Source organism: Rhea pennata, chromosome 5, assembly GCF_028389875.1.
Source record: "Rhea pennata isolate bPtePen1 chromosome 5, bPtePen1.pri, whole genome shotgun sequence".
Lineage (NCBI taxonomy): Eukaryota > Metazoa > Chordata > Aves > Rheiformes > Rheidae > Rhea > Rhea pennata.
In genome coordinates this window covers 54,338,610-54,361,013 of record NC_084667.1, presented here as the reverse complement: position 1 = coordinate 54,361,013, position 22,404 = coordinate 54,338,610, and the positions used below count along the sequence as shown (strand labels likewise).

Here is a 22,404-nt window from a genome sequence, read left to right as displayed (position 1 = left end):
ATGTAAACACTGATTTTGTTATGTCCTGTGCTGTTTAAACGTACTGTTGTTGCAGAATAATTGTTAAGGACAGAGGGATCAAAAGGGGAAGAGCCAAATATTATCTGTCATATAGAAGTCAAAAAGAGTCTCAAAATTATGTATTCAGGAGAAGAAATTACCAGATAATTAGTTGCATCTGTGTCAATGCTGATATGGTAAATGGCATCACAGAACATTTTGAGAAATAACGGTCTTTTTCTACATTCTCTCTACCTGCTATTCTATTTTTATCTCTTCCCACTTAAGTACAGGGGCGGTAGGTTACTGCAATGATCAGTGGAATTGCAGGATAGATTTTCCTTCTCTGTAATTGGTGCCTATTTCCATGCAAACAGCTGAGCTACATTTTAGCTGTAGTTCGAGATTGTAGCTGTAGCCACAGTCACAACTTTAAATCCGCATCTTCCAAGGAAGCTCATCATACCAACAGCCTGACACCTGCAGAACGAACGCCTATGGACACGTAACCTGCAGGCAGAGAGGATTTCTGGTCCTACCACCAGAAAACGCGTTGAATCTAAAAAGATGTTACTGGTAACACTTTAAAGATAATGTAATCGCTATATCAGCTACCTAATTTGATGGCATGATTCAGACATCATTGTTAAAGTAATATATTACATAGAGGGATGCTCTTTATTTTTGACTAATTCTGACATGTAAAAACATACTTTGTGTTGCAGTACCTTGGAAGTTACTCTTGACATGTATCAGTATTCTTCAGACCCAGAGAATCTATGAACAATGAGTTACCTTGTTTTATTTTTTTTTTTACCTTAGCGTCTTTTACTGTCCATAGTCAGAAATAAGATCCTTCTAGATCAGTCTTGTTGATTTGCTTCATTATGACAATTTTTGTGTTTTTCTGTTTTCATGATATAATTCTTTTTTATAAAAAAAAAAAAATCACAAAATATGTGGCACAAGATTAATTTCAAATAGAAATATTTATATTCCAGTCCTTGTATCTTTAAAGGATGGATCCCTTTGGATCTTAATCCTGTCCTAATTAGCACTGGGAATGAGGGCATTTTGAGTACCGAGCTGGGCACACGAGTCTCCTGTACTGCTCCACGTCCATTAAAGCAAGCACAGTTGGTTGGATTTGCATGTGATTCAGACCCCAGTCCGACAGTGCAAATCCTTGCTCGCTCCGGTACTGCTCGGTGCATACGAGCGTGTCCGGAGGCCCGCTGAAATCCGTCCATGATGCTCTGCCCGTACCCAGCAGCTTGCCCAACCAGATCCAATTTTAAAATGCACAGGGATTTTAAGTACAAGACCAAATCTTGTCTGGTGGTGGTAAACTGGATGCACCAGAGCAGGGGATCCCATTTTAGCCATGCTCACATGGAGCTAAAATTTGGGTCTGTCACCTGGATCCTGCCTTGGGGAGGCTGGGACTCGCTTAAGGAGCTGTTGTTTACTGTGGAGGAGTTGTTGCAGTCTCTGGTTAACAAGAAATCCTTAAAAGAAGGTATTTTGTATGTTACGCCAAGAAGAGAGTATTTGCAGGGGAGAATGAACATCAAATAAACTGCCTACATGCACTTATTTCCTCCCCACCCAGCTTTACTATCGCTGTTAATGGTCACGTGGCAGGTTACTTGTCTCATGACTCTCAAGTATTTATGTGGAGCCATGTTTTTATTCTTCCAGCCTGTTTTTCCAGCCTTTTCCTTGAAAAGCCAAATAACAGTACAACAAACACTTTAATGACCAGGTGCCCATATATTATTCTTACCTCTATCTCAGCTTCAACTTCTGTCCCTCTCAGGGGTCTTCAGCTGAAGCTCTGGGTTGCGATGGGTTACGTGCATGGCCTGCCTTTTTGTTGTGCACTACTGGTTAGATATAAGTGCATTGCAGTTTCATTTTAATCTTTGCAAAGAAACCCCGATGTATATCAGTAGGCTTTTTATGGAGGTTTTTTATAGTTACTGTAGTTCACAACCAAGGGCTGTTTATCCTTCCCTTGGCTCAGTGAAAAATGGGAAGGACAGGAGAGTCCAGGCACTGGGGCAAATAAAAGCAGCATCAATGAGGATAACTGCTAGAAACTGATCCTTCGTTTGACTGCTTCTGGACACAGGGTTAAAGCTTTCTGGCTCTTGCTGATACTCATTATAAACACAAACTCAAGTTATAAGGTAATAAATATATAACGTATTTATAAATAACATGGTATGAAATGCCCACTTCAGAAGCAGTGTCTGGGATATATATATGAGGAAGGAAACATAAATCGGTCTGGGCTTTCTGCCCAGGGAGAGCAACAAGGCAATCAAAAGTGGGCAAATGGGGAAGAGGCACTGAAAAGCAGAAGCCCAGACCCGTCTGCGCTGATCCCGGCAGCACGGTGCTCCCCGTCTAGGGAGAGCTCCGGAGGGACTGCAGCCAGCGCCTCGGTGTAATGCTTAAAATCAGTGAATCATAAAAATACTGCCCGAATGAGAACAAGGACTCAGAGGGCAGAGAAAGCCTACTAAGCTCATTGGCTTCTAGAGATAAAGGTACTTTCATAAGCAGTCTTTCTAAGCACCTCTAGTTTAGGGTATATATCCAAAGTAATATTTGCTCTTCTAAAATATAGCATTGTATTTTGACTAATCATAGGCCAAGAAATGAAAAAAACTTGTCTGAACCTTACCCAGATTCCAGCTTTATTTGTTGTGGGGCTCTGGTCATTGAAAGTATCATTTGAAAAGGATGCTTTCACGCTCATAGAGACCATGTGAAGGTTATATAATACATTTTTATAATGATCTGGAGATGCAAGCAGAGCTGTTAAGTGTCCTTGCTTGAGTGTTTTGTGAGTAAGCAGGGTGGAATATAGCCTTGAAGGTTTATTTAGTGGAATATCCTCTGTTAACGGGGCATAGCTTCTGGCGACAGTGTGGTAAGATAGATTTCACGCCATCAACTCTACCTTTTCAACCAGGTACTTAATAGGCCTAATTCTGTCAAAAATCCTGTACGATTTCTGTGGTTATTTTTCAGTGTAGTTGGCAAAGCTTTTGGTGTCTGCCCTTGTTCTCAAAATCCCCCGGCCGGGCAGGGGCCTTCCTGTCCTTGGTGATTAATGCCACTGAACAACATTTAGTTCCTGTTGCTCTCTGATTATTATTTTTTCTTCAAAGATCTCTCTGAAGACAGGACAAGGAGTGATTTAAAGTTACAGGGACTCTTGCACGTGTTCTTCCTTTTCTCCACGTTATAAAGTTTTTAAAGGATTTAATGTTAGTAGAAAGAACTTTTTCGCAGGCTTCTCACAGAAGTTAATACAATTATTGACCTTGGCTGAAAGAAGACTGTGGGTGAATTTTTGCTGGGTAAGCTACATTTCTTCTTTTGAAGGTAGACAGTCTGTTTGATGTATTTACTGTTGGCCTTTCAAAACTTTAAAACATGTTTATCAAAAGGATCAAAAAGGATAGGAGAGCTAATTGTCTTCAAAAATTGTGTGTATCAAAAGGAAGCACCATGTTTTGGTTGCCAGTACAACTAAGCAAAGCTATAAAATCCTTCATCAGTAGTGCTGCAATAGACAGTATCACTGAGTTTATTTTAATGAGTTTGTTTTAATTTGAGACCCTCAAGATTGCACTAGTTTGACTACTCTTAAGTCAGGAAACAATTGTGACCCTGGAGATGGTAGCCTGTGTCTACAGAAGAAGGACAACATATGCTTCCTGTCTCGTCCCGGATGGGACCAAGACCTCAGGTGTTGGGAGATATAACCTTGAGGTCTGGAAAGCTGATACCACTGCTTTTCACAAGACTGTTTTGAAACTAAGGAACACAGCCAGTTATATTTAGGTTTTGCTTTCTTGTCAGATCGTGAGTGCCTTTGAAGCCCTTGACTCTTCCTTTAATTTTGGGGGTGGGTTTAAACAATGTGTCGTTGACTCTCCCACAGCTGGGTCTAAAGCAAAATTTTTTTTTCAGGTATACTCCATCCTTCACTTTTATGCTAGTACGGAGGATGAAAGCCAGTTGGAGAGGTGGTCTACACAGCGACAGCAAGCTCAGAGGAGAGCGCTACTTCATGTCACTCAAGCCAGTAGACAGCTTTGTCATTCAGACCCTTAATTATAAACTTAATATGTTCACTTGACCTCTTGTATTCTCATTTCACTAGCGAACCAAAACTTAGAGCAATGACTGGCTGCAGAGCTGCTGCCGTTCAGGCTATACAAGCCAGAGTTTCCGCTCATTTCGTTTATCACAGTAATGATCAGATTTGGAGCCTAAACACAGGCCTCCTCTCAGGAACTGCATGGAAAACACAGCATAATGTGCTAACATGATTTCCACATGACAAGAAGATTCATTTTGGCTTGCAGATGCTGTTTTGCGTGTATGTTCTTGCACATGCTGCATTCTTACAGAATGATAGGACTGGTAGGGAGGCGGAAGGAGCATTTAATAATTGTGGTTTTACACAGAGGGTCCAAGCTTGAGTACTGGTACTCAGATAGTAATATTGATGCCTGCAGGCTTGCTTTCCCACTGCTTTGGGTTTGTCTTGACTAAAATTCAAATTGTTCTTACTACATTCTAACAGAATTATTTCTGTTTCTGTAGTGTTTGAAGGTCCCATAGTTTTGATGTGTTTATCTAGATGACATCCCTATTTTGAAGTTGGGTAACAAAAGCATGTTAAAAAGGACTCATTTTAAAGTTATTTGGATAACCTTATGACATAGCTTTTGTATGTGAACATGGTATGTTCTGGTGGGGCAGGCTTTGAGCCTTGATCTTCTCATTCCAAAGCGACCATTTCAGCTACCTGACCTGTTTCCTCTCTTCATGCCTTTTTCTTTTCGCCTCTTCACCATCTAACGTGGTATCTAACAATTTACATGAATTGTAATACATATATATTTCTTGGTCTACCCTAAACTTTCAGAACTTGCTAATTCACATTAACCTCCCAGCTGGCCTTTCAATCCAGCACATGCAGTTCCCTTGTTTGGGGGCAGGAACTCTCCATCTTCAATTTGCTCATGCTTATTGGCGTTCTCTCTAGTGTACCAGGTTGGTTGGTAAAGGCTAACCGGCACCAAATAGCTTTCATTTTGGCTTTTTCGTGTGTGTGTGTGTGAAAGTAGAACAAACGATGGAATGGAATCAACCTTTTGTCTTTTACATATTCCTGCTTGTGAAGAAGTATTTTCTGAAATCTCAAGGTGATCATCTGTATGAGTTACAATTTTATCATCTTCAGGTAAAACCTTTTTCCTCCAGGAGCTTTGGATTTAGGTTTGTCAAGTTCAGAATTATCTGGGCCCCCTCTGCCTCTTCTTACTGTAGTTTTGTTTCCTTGAGTTTATTCCAGGAGTTCGGTTTGCTTTGGTTTGCATACGTATTGCTAGAAAGGGGATAAAGTAGAGCTGGGGAAGGAAGGAAATTTGCTACTAGAATCCAGATAATTATACTTCATGGTCAACATCTCCAGGGACAGTAACTTCTTACATAATAAAAGCTTTCCATTTGCATGCATGAATGGGTGGCATCATATTTTATCCCAGGCTGGACTTGCTGTCAAGTCATACTCTTAAGTACAGTTCTCAGAATCATCCAAATGTTATTTTAACAGAGAGTGGTACTATATCCAAGTGGCCCCAAACCCTGTCTCCTTTGTCTGAAAACGTCTGAAAGAGCTCAGGGGGATGTAGAGATGAAGACCAAAGGAGAGCTTGCTTAGGGCACGGCTGAGACGTATTAATCCTGCCCAAATGCTGAGAGATCATCTAAAGATGTTTGTCTGCCCTGGATGATTATAATGTCTCAAGGAGATGTTCTGCGAGAGAAGTCCAGGAGTTAACAGAAGCAAGATCAGAAATAGGACAGCACTCAGATTTTTTTTTTTTTCTGTAAAGCCGTAGAGGGATGAGGCAAGTTAATTAATTGCCTCACCTTGAACGGTGGTTTATAGTGGAACCTTTGCAATACCTGAGACCATAAGGTGCCTTCACTGTTGCTGGAGTCTTGTGGAACCACAGCTTGATAAATAAGTCATTCTGACCTGATTCTGGAAGACTTCTTTTTATCTTCTGTTTCTTTTCTCAGTTTCTCAAGTTCTTTGGTGTTAGTTGGTGGATCCCTATCCCAAGGCCTGTATAGGGGAAAGCACTGCTATTTAACCTCGTGTTTTTCAGAGGTGAATTACTGATAGGTAAAGGAATAAATGACAGGTGTTTTGCTGAGTGCTTTCCCTTCATTTTTGCAGTCTCTCATCCCACTGGAACATCAGAAGTGTTCAGACCTGGTAATTTAGAAATAGCCTTGAGTCCTTCATGGTCCTGCACTACCTCCTCATTGCACACTGGCCCTGACTTGGGCTCTGCGTGTGCGTAGGAGCTGATCCATTGCTTAAGTCTTCTTTGGGAACCCCAAAGAACAATAATATCCTGTTGACTAGGATTTTACTATTTATATCCATCAGCTGAGCAGCCGCCTCCTCTGCCTGCTCCCTAGTTACCAGTGTGTAAATCACTTTTTGGACCACGTAGTCTGTTGCATGGTTGACGATATTATTTTTTTGATTTCAAAAAGAATTTGTTTAGGGGCTTAGAAGGGCAAAAGTGATGATAAAAAAAAGGCTTATGCTTTTCTTGTATTATAATTGTTAGCTTTTTGGACGTCATGAAGAGACTGGCAGGAAGCTAACCCCAAAATAAGTGGTATAATTAGAAAACGATATAAGCCTATAGCAATGAAAGGAAAAAAACAAATAGATCCCTTATAGGTATGTGTATAAGAGAAGTGCTGACATACACCTGTCAGATTAAAGACAGAATCCCTCCACCCACACACTTTGCCAGCAGTTTATTCCTTTCTTTTTCCTTTCTTTCTTTTTGTGTGTTTTTTTCTGCAGCAGATTTTCAGTCTACTTGAGTAGAAAAGGTGTTATCTTCTTTCAGAAAAGCCCTTCCCTGGCTTTGAAACATAGGGGAAATTATGTCAAATTTAGAGTAGTATTTTCTAGGCTGCTTTTTTAAAGGTGAGCCTTTTAAGAGAAGCTGTACAATTCACTTAAAAGAGATAAAATACAATAAAATCTGTGGGAGTCTACTGGGTTGAAGTGAAAAGAAAGCAATTATTTCACTGGGAGCTTTTTATGAAGATTTTCAGCTTCCCATCAAAAGTAAAAGTGTTTTAAAAAGGGGACTTTGTCAGCTGGCGTAAGGTCCTGTTGCTCCGGCTCCAGAAGGGGTAACCCCCCTCACAGAGTTAAACCTGATCTGAAGCAGAAGCAGCCACCACTCCCGGGGTGCGTCTGAGCTATTTCTACCGTATGAACACAGATCGCGTAGTTTGTTCTCAGTTGTGCATCAGCGCCGTCCTGCGTGCAGGTCTGTGGACGTGCCTTCCAGAGACCATTTTTCTTCTGAAGACTTTGCTGCTATATCAGCCAGGGGAGTGCAATGTAGCTCTTTTTTTCCCCCGTTACTATTTCTCTGCACTTTAGGAATATGACCATTTGGTACAGCTACTCTTCCTGTGCTACTGCTCCCCAGCTCTATCTTTTGAGGTTTTTGAACAAATATACATCCTCCTTGATAAACCAATGCAAGCAAAATACAGGGCAGATTCAGCAGTGGAAAATGAACTGGGAGCACTCAGAGAAATCAGCATGTTTTCTGAACAATTAAAACATTTTTTAATTTAAAGCTTTGTGCATATAGAAAGTTTGGAGTATTTTTGATACCGTCTTGGACAACAGATCACTTCTGACATACTGATGGCAGTGCACAATACTGTCTTCTGAGCTCATGTCTCGTTCACGTGGAAGCACATGGATCTTTCTAAAAAATGTTGATTCACCATCTCTGGTGGTATTCTTGGTATGATACTAAAGATTGCCCTTTGTGTTAGAGTTGCAGTGTACCCATTCTCTTTTTGTAACTTTTGTAGATATTTGATCAGATGGGTAGGTCACAGAACAAAGTAAAACTAAAAAGGAGTTTTCAATTTTACCCCAAACTACTGCTGATGTTTATTTACTTTACTTCCAATGTGGAAGCTATCTAAAGTTATTAAAGGTGAAAGTCATAAGATTAAGTGACATTTTACTATTCCTCTCATTTTCCCTTTCCAATGCTTGATCTTTAATTTGCTTTTTTGGGCTGTAAAGCCTTGTAATGGTAAACTCCTTGTGTGCTCATTAGAGGTGTCAAAACCTTATTCTGAAAATGTGTAAAGGACAGTTACAATACCAGTCAAGTTAAAATGGTATAGATGAGACTTGCACATTAAACAGGTTACGTCTTGGTTTGGGTTTGGGTTTGGTTGTGTTGCTCCTCAGACAGAAAGTAGCTTCGAGATATTTTTACTTTCAGACCTAGGAATTAGTAATTTGAGCCTTGTCTAAGTCTTGGGATCCTCAGCTTCATTCTACTTCTATATGGACCTCTGAACTAGTCTTTAAATTATTCTGCCTTCATTGTGAGGCCTGTTTCATTAAAGATGAACATTAAAGATTTTTATACAGAATATGTTGCAAGGCAGTTTTTCTCTTCATTGGAACATGATTTTAAATGCATTCACAGGATGTTTTACTTGCTGTGAAACTTTATCATATAATTGACAGCTTCATTTATACTACTAAGTTTCATGAGCCAATGCTGATGGTTTCCAGATGCAGCCATGTAAACTAGGGACTGCCTTTTTTTTGCTCACCTCTCCTGGGACCTTCTACTTTTTCATGTTCTTGACCCTGAGAAATAGATGGAACAACTTCAAGAAAATATTGTAAATTTGCTGTAAAAATATGACCATTCTAATCATCTTACCTCCTTTACTAGCTTCTTGAGCATAACATGATTTAGGGCTGTACAATTAAGGGACAGATTCTGTTTTCTTATGCTTCCAATAGTTTTACTAGTTTTACCTCTGTAACTCCCCTGAGATAAGTTACTTTATGGAAGATCATGATCTTCGTTTCATTAATGAGTTTTTAAGTTAATTTTGATAAACAGTAAATAATACAACAGGGAGAAGAAGAGGGATTAAAAAGAAATTCTGAAGTGTTCCCAAAAGAGGAGCAGAGTATCAGTGTAGGGATTAGGCTTGTCCAAGGAGGCTGCAGGGGAAGGTGGTTGCACCAGAACAGCAAGAGGAGGGCTGTTTCAGCATCTCAGCAAACGTGGGAAAGAGAGAAGCTGAAGGAGCAGGAAGACAGCCGATCCTTCCGCTTTAAACACATGTCCAGCTCTCTTAAGACACTGGGAATGACCTTAACCAGATTCTGTAACAAATTGAAAACAGCAATAGAAAAAGCACTTGAAGATCCTTGAGGCTAGCTTCTTGGGGGGGGGGGGGGGGGTCTAACAAAGTAGAAGCAGCAGTGGCTAGTGGCAGTCGGTGGGTCATTACCAGAGAATTGGCTGGAATAGTGTACTCTGAAACTAGAGAACCTGGAAGAAGTAGGTAGGCAAAAGCCTATGCTTTTACTTGCTGAGATGAGAAAATACAAGGGTGTTAGTTGGGGACTGGGAGAAGGAGGTGGTTATGGCATAGGAAACTAAAGAACAGTTTGATGCTTGGTTATGACTTAAATCCTCTAAATTATGCAGATGAGCGAACTTCTGTAACTGTATAAATTGTTATGCCTGCCTTCATCCTCCCTTCTTGTCGTATTAATATCATTGCCTTCAGTTGGGATCCGATCTTGCACCCACTGAATGTTTTGCCATTGAGCTCAGTGGTGCTAAATCAGGCCACTGCAGCTGAAGAGCTACTCAGTTCTGGTGGTCTCACATGTGCAGAGCTACATGCTATGGCACTGAGCATATAATGCTGGTCCTCAGTGGGCCATAACATGACTGCAGTCAATTTATACAAATATTTCTGCCTGCAGCCCCCAAACCGGAATATTCAGAAATATATCCTGGAATGGTTTCAGACTGTAAACAGACAGTTGCAGTGTTTTGCATTTGTGGTGCATGCATTTAAGTGCAGATGCTTTGATCAGGCTGATACCCCATGTGCTTGTGCTTGGTTGGCATATGGTCAGGTATGCCAGCAGCACATCTGTGCAACAGCAGTGATGTTGAAGCTCCATGTGGATATTAAGACTGCTTTATGCATGTATTTGCCTAGGTGTAGGAGGCATTATTACAGCTTCTGGCCTACTTCTCAGAGAAACAATTAGCAAGTCCGAAAGGCCTTGCCTCAAGGCTCTCACAAGCCATGAATTATACATTTAATTCTGTACCCTGCATTCCATTTCTCTAGCACACTCTTTCTGAATATCACATAATATCTTTTTTTCCCTTCACTTAAAAACTCGACAGCCTAGCACCCAGAGCAGGGGAATAGGAATGCCTTTTCGTCTCCTCACAACATAAAACTTCCTTTTTTAAAGACAGGTTAGAAAAAGTTTGTTGCCAAACAATAACATCTTAAAGCTATTCAGTACCTCCACTGATGAGGGTCCTAAGAGCCACAGCAATCTGCTGGGCATTCAGAAACAACAGCTGCCACCTGCCTGGTACTATTAAAACACAGACTGAGCGTTCATTTACTGTACCATGGAGCAATGAGCCTGGCCAAAATTACCAGCCACCATCACTTCGATATAATGTAGCTAAGGAACATCCTAGAAAGCACCTACATGACTTCACTCAAAAGTTAATCCAAATTAACTTTCTTGAAGGTGGATTAACCAAGCCCTTCTGGATGCTGGTGTCATTAATCCTGCCCAGTGTGCCAGGGGACTCAGCACCAGCCAGAGAGGCTGGCTGATGGGGCGAGGGATGCAGGAGGCACAACTGCAAGGAGGCTGCTGTTGGATTGACGGTCCAAGCGTGTGTTTTATACCTGAATTAATGTATTTGAAGCTAGGCTAAGTCACAGACACAGCAGCTGGAAGCTGTGCCAGGAGACATAGGCGGAGAAGCAGTCTAGCTGGAAAAGCTGAGCACAGAGCCCTGTCCTGCTGGAGTGGTGGAAGCAAGGCTAATCTGTGTGTAATTCTTGCTTCTACTTTTGTCATTGCCTTGAGGCAGTGAGGAGGAGTTACGTGGTTGCCCTAAACAAAAACAGGCTAGGAGAGAAATGCATGAGTATTTCCTTGCATCCTGAGCTCTTCTTAATAACAAGAATGCTTAAGAAGGGCCACTCCTGTGTGTGTGTTGAGTATGTTTACTATGCAGCTGACAAGGTAGAGTCATATATCTTAATGGGCTTGTTTCCTGGAAGCAGTTTATTAGTCCTCTCTGAGAGCTCCAGGGAACCTTCTGCTTCCCTAAACTCTTAGGATTATCTCTGCCCGGCCCTGTAGCTACACCGTACCTGTTCGTCTGGTGATCCACGGGATGCAATTATTCCTCCAACCTCTCAGAACGTTCTTTCCTAATTTAATGCCATGACAGTGAATGTGGAATGAAAAATGGCTTTCACCACTTCAGAAAATTGTTGCTGCAGCCTCATGGGGTTCCGGAGGACTGCTGTGAGGGAGCCTGCTAGTCCCTCCGATCAGTTATCTGTGATACAGACCCACCTGCACGAGTGATGTTAATTCGAGCAGTGTCAGCTGGGAGGTAGTTTGGTCCCAAAGGCCATCGTTTTGCTGCTAGGGATTCTCCACGGATGCCAGGTTTGAAGCATGTGGGGGTGGAGGAGCTTGCAGAACCAATGCCCATGTTGGCCAAATTGTACAGGCTTTATCTGTAGTACTGATGTTGCTGTGCTTCTTTTGCACTGAAAAATCTTGTTTTGTTGCAAAAATCAGTTATACACTGAGGCTGCTTTACAACTTCCAGTAAATATAAAACTTAATTGTTAGGATGATAAATATTTGAGGAGTGAAGCTGTTGCCATGACATAAGCAAGGCAAGGTTTGTAGGGAGAGGTAATGTCTTTTATTAGGCTGATTGATAAGTGGTTTTGTTGTTTTTCCAGCTACTGTTAGCTGGCATAGTAAGAGCTATTACCTCACCCCTGACTTTTGCTTGTGGCATGCTTATTTAAATAATAGAAATCAATGAAGTCAGCCTGGCGCAAGTGATCGTGTTTCCAGAGACTGTTAACTACGAAACAAACATATTAAAGGTTAATCTGTATAAATCCAGATTATTTATTGCCTTGTAATAAATACAGGTTTGTTGGTATTTGCCATTAATTTGTGGCCAGTTACTATAAAAATGATCTATGTTCTTTCATTCATACATGGTAATCTTGTGAAAATACATTGCTTCAGTAGCATGGCTTCATATAAATAAGATTATGGCAGTGACTGACTGAGAATGACACGTAAGCAAAAAGCACAGTCAGGGGCTAGCCTGACTACTGAAACCAATGCAGCTGCAAACTGTGAAATTTTGTCCGTGGTAGGTAGCAAAGGGATGGATTAAACTGTAGTTGTAGGGAGGAGAACACTGAGTGGCTGCTATAATCTGAATTTTCTGGGGTCTGCCTGGTCCCTGAACAAAGTCATGTAGATATGTTTTATGATACAACAGCAATATATAAAATGTGTATGTTTTGCAGTCTTGTTGGTAATTCAAGCGTGTATAACATATCAAAACAAGAGGTTTCATTGCTTGAGATGTAAATAATATAACTCACATAAACCTTTTCCCTAGCTCATTTGACTGCGTAGGGCGAGGCTTATTTGAAGTTCTTCTACCTTAGTTTATTTATGCATGGAAAATACTTGAAGAATATTCCAGGGAGGCAGGACGAGTGAGGGTTGAGACATACTTCTTTGAGGTGAAGGTTTCGCAAGCCCTGGCCAGGCTGTTGACTTTGTTACAGGATCATATGTTCCCAGGAGCAACTGCAGCATCAAATTCACCTTTCCTGCTTCTATGAAACAGTCAAAGTGGAAATGTGCTTTCATTTACTAAAGCACAGTTGAGTTTACTAAAGAAAGATCTGCAGTTGGGAGAATTTCAGTGTAAGTGGTAGGAAGGTAGTTTGGACTGCTATCTAGAAACTTTCTGCAAAGGTTTTCTTGAAAAAAGTACAGGCTACTTGTGTCTGCAGTCACTGTACCTGCCTGCATTACGTGCCTGTAAGACCTCGTGTTGATGTAGTCTTCATTAAAGCTGTGTGTCTCATAGCTACAACTTTTAATGACAAGGATCTCAAGTTGTGGCACTTTCCAGTGACCAAACGTGGTTCCTGACCTAGCTGTCTTGTGAAACTCCCATGACTGTCATTAAGCCAGTTTGGCTTAATGGGTGGCATTTATCTCACTTAATCCCTAGCTGTCTGAAGGTTGGGTGTCTCTGGCTAACCATACAGACTTCCTTGGTGATTTTTCAGTAACTTTGGTTATTGAACCTTCAAAAAAAAAAAAAAAAAAAAAAAAAAAAAAAAAAAAAAAAAGAAAAAGAAAAAAAGCAAGCTTATGCAGATATATACAGAGCATGTTTTAAAGCACATGTGCTATTGGGAACCTGTCCATGTTATTGGTCACAAATCCTTCAGAAATTGGTCAGTGTAGGCCATGAGTTGAAAATTATGGTTTTCAGGCAGGAGTGGGAGAGAAGGGGAGTGGTTGCCCTCTCAAGGTTGCTGTTCAGGGTTGACAGGTGAGTTGTACAGGATTCTTTTGTATAGCTAATGCTATTGGCAAATCGGCTTTCTCACCGAAAGAAGTGATTTTCCTAAATCTGCTTTTCCGCTGTGTCTATGGCAGGAGGCTTTTTGCTCTCGTCTTCGTGAGCGCTAGGGCCAGGCTCTGTTTTCAGTTAAGGAGAATGTGAAATACTAAATGCCTGTCTGTGAAGATGAGAGGAGTGTTGTTTGCTGCGAGAGAGTTAGGCTCAGTATCTGACTCCCCTGTAACCTACAGAGAAGAAGGTTTGGGGCCAGCAATGTAAACACTGAAAACTACAGGGTAAGCCCTGCTGCTGCTGGCTTGGACGCAGTGGTGGGGGAGGCAGGCGGCGTGGTGATTTCCTTCTGACAAAGTCAGCAAACACTAATCCCTTTCTGTCAAAACAAAGTTACTCCTCTTGCGGGAGCACTTGGTCGTGTCCGCCCGTGTTTATGTACCGCGCTTGGTACGAAAGCAAATAGAAGAGCAGAACGTTCTCAGCTGAGCCCTCCTCGTCGTATAGAAACGCAGCCTTATTTAGACAGCTCCGCTGCATGTTTTTGTTTCATTTTGCTTGCATAAACTCCTTTCCTTTTTCTCCCGTGGTGTTTATAGGAGATTGTGGCCCTTCTTTAATCACAGGAACCTCTTGCTCGCTCTGTCTGCCCCAGAAACGTCCGGGCTTACACACGGACGGCGGCTCGGGTGAAATTTGTAACCTGTACGAGATGGCCGAACAAGAGCCCATTCTTACCTGCCGCTGTGGTTTCTGCGTTCAGCGGTTTTTGCTTACGTTTGTTTGAGTTCCTTGTTTTCCTAACGCAGATTCAGTACCAAGTGCCTATCAATCTGTAAAACTGCTTATTCAGCAAGGTTAATGTTGAATTTTTCTCTATAGGAGACAGGACAATTGAGTGAATAAAATCATGGTATTGATATGGTTGTTCATCTCAGAAACCTTCACACAAATATTTTGGTTAGGTGGTCTAATTTATTTGGCGAAGAGATCCACTCATGTTTGGGCCCAGCAAACATTTTGCTATGGCAAAGAAGTAACAATTCCACTAAATCTGAGTTTCTTTTAATTTTTAAAAAGTGCTCAGTTGCTTTGTTCCCTTGTCTTACTCTTACCCATCCCACCAGTTTGAAATCATAAGTTTTCATTAAATAATGTCTAAAAAAGTCAGAGGTCTGATGTTTGCAAACTTGTCCTGGTAGAAACTCATTGCTTTGCATAGCAAAGCACACAGGTGTGGAGCAGAGGACAGCTTCAGACCTTCCTTTCTGAAAACATCTCTCTCTCATTTCAGAGATAGGTTTTCTTAAAATGTGACTTTGATCAGGTAGTGTTAACTGTTTCTAAACGGCCATTGAAGTGGTATTGCCAAAAAACATCCATGGAGAGTGAAAAGCCCACACAACACCTGTTCACTTAAATTCTACTTTTTCCAAGGGTAGCCAAGCTAAGGTCTGTATTGCTTTTACATTTACATGATGTGCCACATCGTACATGTCTAAACCATGTTGAACATGTCTGGAGATAGACTGCTTCAGGGCAGTTGCTTCCTGCCTGTGAACGTGCATGTGTGTGCACAGATACGTAGTCCAGATCAAACTCTTTTTTGATGTTAAACTCTGCTAAAAATTAACCCACAGCTTGTAATAACTATCCAGCATAATGATAACATATCATTGGCTCTTACCCAGATGTCCACAAGAATATTTGGCATATACTGCACAGCATATCCATTCCACTCAGGGTCTGAGTACTGATTTTTGTGAATGCGAATGGATGTTAAATCCTCTGAATTAGGGACACTTTCCAGCACCCTTCTTCCTAACTCTGTTATTTTATAGACAGATCTTAATTCATCTCTATTTTGATCTGTTGTGTCAGGCTGGGACAGCTTTCTTCTTGCACAGACTCCATTAAGGCTCTTGAACACACTTTGTGGGCTGCGTTCTAGCGTTGGCATTAGTGGTGGTGCTGTTTCATGTTAAATTCGTTTGGGCATAGGCTGCACGAGATGAAGTCCAGGTCTGTCTCATCTAGAGCACTGGCTTCTGCCGGCTTCCAGGTTATGTGAAGGTGGGTAAGTAAGGCAGCGGTCCGATTTCAGTGTTTCTCTCAGGCTCCTTCAGGCCTGTAATATGCAAACAGGCAATGAGCGTGTTTCTTGCTGCTGATCGTTGGTGCTTTGGCAGCTTCCGTAGGAAAATGTTACTGACAGGCAGAGAAATCAATGTAATTTTGCTTAAAATATCATCCGCTTTAAATATCAGCAGCTCATTCTTGTTGAATGTTTATTTCCTTTACCCTAACTGCATTCACACAACTGATGGCCATCGGAGCCGAAATTCTGGCACGCACAGATTGGGCTGCCGAACTGCGTGTTTGAGCCACCCAATGAGCATCTAGTTCTGGCGGCTAAAACTCAGCTAGTAGAAACTTTCTTTACAAATCAAAGGAAGCTAACACAAATTGGAAAGGGGGAAGGGAGAGCAGAAAAGTCTTCTTACCCCTCGCCTGCTATTTGACCCGGTGCGGTGACCCGGGGTCTCACCCTGCAGCTGGTCTCTCCTGTGTCTCCCAAGAAGCCAATTTACAGCCTCTCCTTAAGTGCATGTCTGGAGGAAGGGGAAAGCTGAGCTGAGTTAATCTCGTGTTTCTAGGCAACCAGGTAATTCTCTGCAGCCTATCCCTAAAGGGAAATTCCTCTTTTCCTGCACCTCTACTCGCTTGCTGCCTAGGACACCTTCCTTTCTGGTTTCTCCAAACCTGGTACTGGGGAACCTGGTGCAGTGAAGTCAGAGAACTGTTATTTCTGCAAATGTCATGGGGGAGGCTGAAGAAGCACAGAAAAGAGCTTTGTTAATGGTTGCCATGCACTGCATGTGCGAGGTAAGGAGATGTTCACTGTAAAACCAGTAAAAAGGGGGGAATGCAAAAAGTTTAAATGTTTCACCCGGGACCAGAGTGAAGATCACTGTCACAAACAGGATTAGTGCTGCGGGCTTCCTTTGCTCCAAAAAGCATCAACATTTCTGAATGGGTTATTGCAAATCCTGTTTACAGTGAAACTGCTATTTACTGTGAAGTTCTACTAGTGATGAAAATGTCCTGATTGTATTTTGAGTCTGTTTGAGCTTTGCAGAGTGACTATAAGGGACTAGTCTCTTCTTAATAAATGACTCCTGAACTTGATACTGGAGAAAAAAGTTAGAGGAAAGAAAGATTCAAATGAAATCGCTGAGCTTCTCCGCTGTCTGAAGAATCTGGATGTTCTGGATGCCTGATTGAGGCTCCAGAATAACAATTATTAGACTTATTCCTTCTTTTTAAGGAAGCCCCTTGAGCCATACCCAAGCAGTTATACTGCTGGAGTCTACGTCTGCTCAGCCGCACTAATAAAGGTCAGGCGTGGTGAGCCCAGAGTGTGCTGGAGTGGCTTCAGTATACCGGGCAGTTAACAAGAGTCAGCGCTTGGGTCCCAGTTGGGAACTTCAGTGGCTGCTCAGTGAAGCAGCGTTGGAGAACTTCAGAAGTGTTGCTCATTCCTTGCCTGGTGCGAAGGCTGTTCATTGACCAAATATAAATGTTCGTTAGACTGGACACTTCCCCTCTCTACCCCTTCCCCCCCCCCCCAAGAATACAATGTTAGCCAGCAAGAGGGAATATAGTTAACAGAAATGGGGGCATGCCTTAGCTGTGCAGGACAGAGGCATCACCTGTGTATGTTTGGACCTTTTGAATTACCAGATGTTTGACGATCTGAACTTTGGCCAAGAACTGGACCCTGTTGTGTACTGACAAATACGGCCACTGTCGCGGATGAGATTCTGGGTCATCTAGGTTTGATCCAGTGTGATTCGAGACTGATCACTCTGCTGAACAATGCACAATAAACCGCATTGCCTGAGGCTTTTACAAGTTGGTTAACCGAATGCTGGGAGCAAATTTCTTCAGAATCAGTCTACAGAGCCAGGAAGTGATGTGTGTGAGCCTGTAACAGGCATGTGCTTTTACAGGAAGAAGTGTTAGAATAGATAGACTTTTGATGCTATCACTTTGCAGTGTTCTGTATTCTGCATTGTAATTGGCAGGAAGGACTCACCTTTGGCTAAAGTGCTGTCCTGACCACGCGTGGGGCCTCATCCTGCGTACCTCTTCGCTGAGCTTCAGGAAAGCCACAGAATCACACTTCTGTAAAGAGCAAATAGCTTCTCTTCCCCCATCAACCTGCAACTTACTGTTTAAGCTTCCATGGGACAAAAATTAGTATTCTTACATTTGACTGTGCCTACTTTTCCAGAATAGGAGATCATCTAGACGCGACTGACTGTATGGCTGTGCGGCAGTGCGCAGTGTTGGCAGAGGGGCACTCTGCATGCTGTGCCTTGCTGTGGCTTCTTTGGGGGGATGGAAGAGGAACAGAACCCAGGGCTGCATCGACCTGGACAGCTGTTATTCCAAGACAGGAAATGTTGTCAGGGTAGATTATTTGAAATTGCCAGGAAATCTTGCAGTGAACTCATTTTAATCTTGGGTCTGGATGTGTTTATCTGCTTTCAAATAGCTGTAGAAGTGCATGTATCTCAGGGTAGTGTTTCACAGGCTTCTGCTTTAAGTTCGGTTGTGTAATTAATATCTGTGCAGTAGATCCTGTGCCATTACAGGAGCCTGTACGTAGATAACAAGCAGACGTGTCTGGCTGATTTCTGGCAGTGTGCATAGCACAGTAGGAAGCACAATGCATTTCTTCCTCTCCTGTACCTTTGTTGAGGATCTGACTATGGAGAAAGATTAATTGACAGGAAGTGCCTGAGAAGACAAAGAGGAGATTAAAGCTGTTTTAAGTTTGGTTTGAGAACACAGAAGGCTGACACCACCAGAACTACATTTGAGGTAGCTGTCTTGTGTCAGCCATGTCTACTCCCAGCACCAATATGGGCTTTCATCTGTCCTTTAATTAGTGTTAATTATACATCATTAATTTTTGCAAACATCAAAATGCAGCTGAAAGCAATTAGCCTTAATTGCTAATTTGTGTACGTACACCCAAAGTGGTAGACTCTTCATCTAAATGCCCTGTTCTCCCTGAAGTCAGTCGATGTATTTCTAGTATCATTTGTGATTTCAGCTTTGGGTCGCATGCTAGAAATTCTTTAAGTGTCTTCTGTGAAAGCTACAAAAACCCTTCCTATAAGTCCTGTGATCTTCTTGAAACTGTGACCTTGTTAACTGCTAACTAGGGCACATCCTGAATAAAGATGTTCTTTGATTCTGTAAGTAAAACCTAGAGTGCCATTAGTTGACTTTGGGAAGTACTCCATTAATTCTCGGAAGATGTGCCTATACGTGCAGCTGAAGTTCTGTTTGTCCTCCAGTCTATTTCCAGTAGTCTCAATTGCTTCTGTGAAACACTATCGTCCTTTTTCGGTAAGCTAAAGGCCACATAGACTACTGTTCTTAAGCTGACAAATTTATGGTGCTGTTCAATTCCTGACCTCTGCAGTCCTAAGTCTGGGGTCTTTTTGAGCTATGAAAATTTAATTCTGAAATATCATGGCTTCTCTTCCTATTGTGTATTTTCAGTTGTGACAGTCTAGGAAAGATTCAAAGCTGCCAAATTCTTCTGGAGGAAAATAGCCCCTCTGATACTGCAGACATAATCTGCATAAACAGATTGTTAGATGGGTTGAAAATTGAGCAGACCACGTTTGGCTGGACTCAGAGAGATCAGTGGGTTGAGGTCCAGCTGGCAGCAAGTACTGAGCAGAGTTCTCAGGGCTCAATGCCATTTTGTTCAGCATTTTCATCAGCAAGCTGATGCTGATGAAGTCACAGGGTGCACCTTCATCCAATTTGCCGATGATGCTAAATTAGGGGGAGCAGCTGACATGGCAACATGGCAAATGGCAGTGCCTAAATCCAGAGGGATATTGATAAACTTGGGGATTAGGCCACCATGAACCTCATGGGGTTCAATAAAAAAAAGTGTGAAGTTCTGCAGTTACGGCAGAATGACTCCTTGCACTGATGGAGGCTAGGAAGTGACTGAGTGAGTAGTAGCCCTACTGAAAAGGTCCTGGGTATTACAGTGAATACCAGAAGATGACAGTGGATATAGAAGTTGAGTATGACCAAACAGTGCATTCAGATTGCAAATAAGGCAAAACTTTATTTGGGACTACAGTAGAGGTATCACAGCCAACAGATTGTGGGAAGTTATGATTTCCCTCCACTTGAAACTGGTGAATGAGGCCACATTTGGATGCTGCATCCAGTTTTGGACTGCTTCTCCCCCCCCCCCCAGCTCAAGAGAAATATGGAAAGGGTCTAGTGGAGAACTGCAAAGACAGTAAGGCACTTGGAATGCATGTCCTGTAAAAAAAAAAGTTGTGTACATGGGTTTATGTAATCTGGAGAAGTGGAGGCCAAGGGGGGAATCTAATACAACTATTTGAAGGGCAAGTAAAAAGAGTCAAACAATATAACAAGGGGCAGTAGCCACAATTTGCTGCTTCATTGGACACTAGAAAGAGCTGTGATTAGAAAGAGCTTTCTGACTGGGAAGGAACAGCAGTCCTACTGGGAACAGGTTGCCGAGAGAGGCCACAGGATCTTTTCCAGGCAGTTTTTAAGCTTTGGTGAGTCAAAGCCATGACCTGATGTTGGCAACAGTCCCACTTGGAGCAGGAGCTTGGACCAGAGCCTTCCTGGGGTCTCTTCTGTCCACTGTGCCTGTGAGCACCAGAGATGACCACTGTGTGTGTGCATGTGTCTGGGGAGGTAGGAGATGCTGTCACTCTCCCCTGCAGCCAGGACATAGGGTTTTCTCACTGCTCTGCTTGAGCTCTGCCTGTTTACAGTTCCAGAGCAGACATGAAATAATATTAATATGCTAAGACAGGAAAAATGTTAATGGGTAATTACCAATCGTTAAAACAATGGCTTTTCTTTGGCTAAAACAGCTCAGTTTTCTAAAAGAACTGAAGGAGGAAATGCAAGTGATTTTATGGCACCTAATCTTACAGATGTTACAGTAGTGCCAACCCTGTTTTGAAGAAATACACTATTGTGGGTGCTCAAGGCTTTCTTTCCAGAGGTGAAGACCTGCACATGAGCACGATGTGGGTACTGCATGCTGACCTTCAAACTGGCGTTCCTACGCTCTGGTAAGCACTAGCTGCAACCTGCTCGTGCCTCAGGAAATACAGACCATGACTGGCACGGAAACAGCCCACCAGAGTGAGGACTTGGTTGTAGGTGGAGGCAGACAGAGGACTCTTCCATGAGCTGTCTCCAGATGTTTTCATTGAGTTTAGAAAGTTAAGTATTTGTAAGAGAATTGGTCTTCTAAAGCTCTTCCCTGTTCTTCATTTCCATGTCCTTGCCTCAAGTGATAGTTCCTCCTCTGAGTCTGAGACATAGGTGTAATCCTTTTCCTCCCACTAATAAGAATAGGAGGACTTCTGACTGTGCCATGGGCACTAGAAAACTGTCAGGCAGTTGAGGAGAAAGGTGCCAGTTCTACTACTGACTTTGCACGTGTTTGTGGGCAGCAGAGCAAGTCTTTGCCATTGGGCTATAAACCAAGGCTTCCTGGAGCGGAGGAAGCATTTGTTCCACCACCCTCCTGCTGTTTGGTGAGGTGTGATCACCTCCTATGTGCCCAGCTGGTCTAAGTGAACTCTGATAGCATTCACCACAGGTGGTCCAGGCTAGGAGCAGAGCCTGTTTGTGAGGGACAGCAGTAAACAGCATGCTTTGCATCTCTGTCACAACCTCCATTTTAAGCAGGCTTCACCTATGGCAAGTGATTTTGCAGGCATGTTCTATATTTAGCCTGCTTCTGTTTGTGGAGCATTGAGTCACTGGAACAAGGTAAGTTTATTGTTTAATTTCTACTGATGTGGCATCTTACACCTAATGATTTGATGCAAGTCAAATCCCACAGCTTGTGCAGAGCTCTTGTTTAACTGTGTGTGGCATGGTTCACCCTGGAGCAGTTTGCAAACTTAAACTGAAATAGCATCAATCTTCATCTGCCTGCAATATGCCACCAGCATGGGGAAAATAGGATGGCTGGGGTTTGAGAGCCCTGTGCAAGGCGGGGACGTGCCTGCTTGAAGGTTGCCTTGCCCAGCTCGGGTAGAATTGGCTTAGGACCAGTCGGTGTGCATCCTGCACACCAGACCCCCATTGCCAGCCTGCTTGAGATCAGTCTGAGGGATTCATCTTTGATTCTTCTATGTTACTTCTTATATGTAAAAATCCTGATCTGTTAGATATTGTTTTGCTCCTAACTAAAGATTTAATCCTTGCACAGTGTACTTAGTGTACTTTTAACTATTCATTCCTTCAGATTTGAAATAATAAATATAGAGGATCCTTTTATGGTTAAGCTGGATTTAAAAGGTACCAGCCCTTTGCAATTCTGATATTGAATGCATGAGCCAGGGACTAAATCCTTCTGTCAGGCCTCCTGAAATAGTGCGTCAGCTGCTTTTGGGCAGCATAATATATTGATGCTGGAGGGGCATTTTGTTTGTTTTTGTCCTAACCTGAAATGTTATAGGTGGAGTGATTTGAACCACAGCTACCTCAGAGTAGCATCAGAAATGGCTTATGCATAGTCCTGGATTTTTAACCACTCGTCTGATAAGTGAGCTACTTCTGCAGCTCTGTACCACATTACCTTCTGTGAGAAGGAAAAAAACAGAGAAAGGAAGAGATGCAGATAACTATGTTAAGCTTACAAAGATTAAATGGGGAAAAGAACACTAGGAAAATGGGAGGG

At 42.3% G+C, this 22,404-nt stretch overlaps 1 protein-coding gene across 2 annotated transcripts in view; it reads left to right on the top strand.

Annotated features, from left to right (window-relative positions):
- The window catches only part of CLMN (calmin), a 77,794-nt gene that overhangs the window by 5,500 nt on the left and 49,890 nt on the right, over nt 1-22,404 (top strand). Inside the window, exon 1 of one of the 2 annotated variants that reach the window (XM_062577117.1) lies at nt 16,235-16,281. The exons of the other annotated variant lie outside the window; for it this stretch is intronic. The gene's annotated coding sequence lies outside the window, so the exon portion shown is untranslated. Of the gene's footprint in view, nt 1-16,234; nt 16,282-22,404 lie in introns of those variants that run through there. 2 annotated transcript variants of the gene reach the window in all.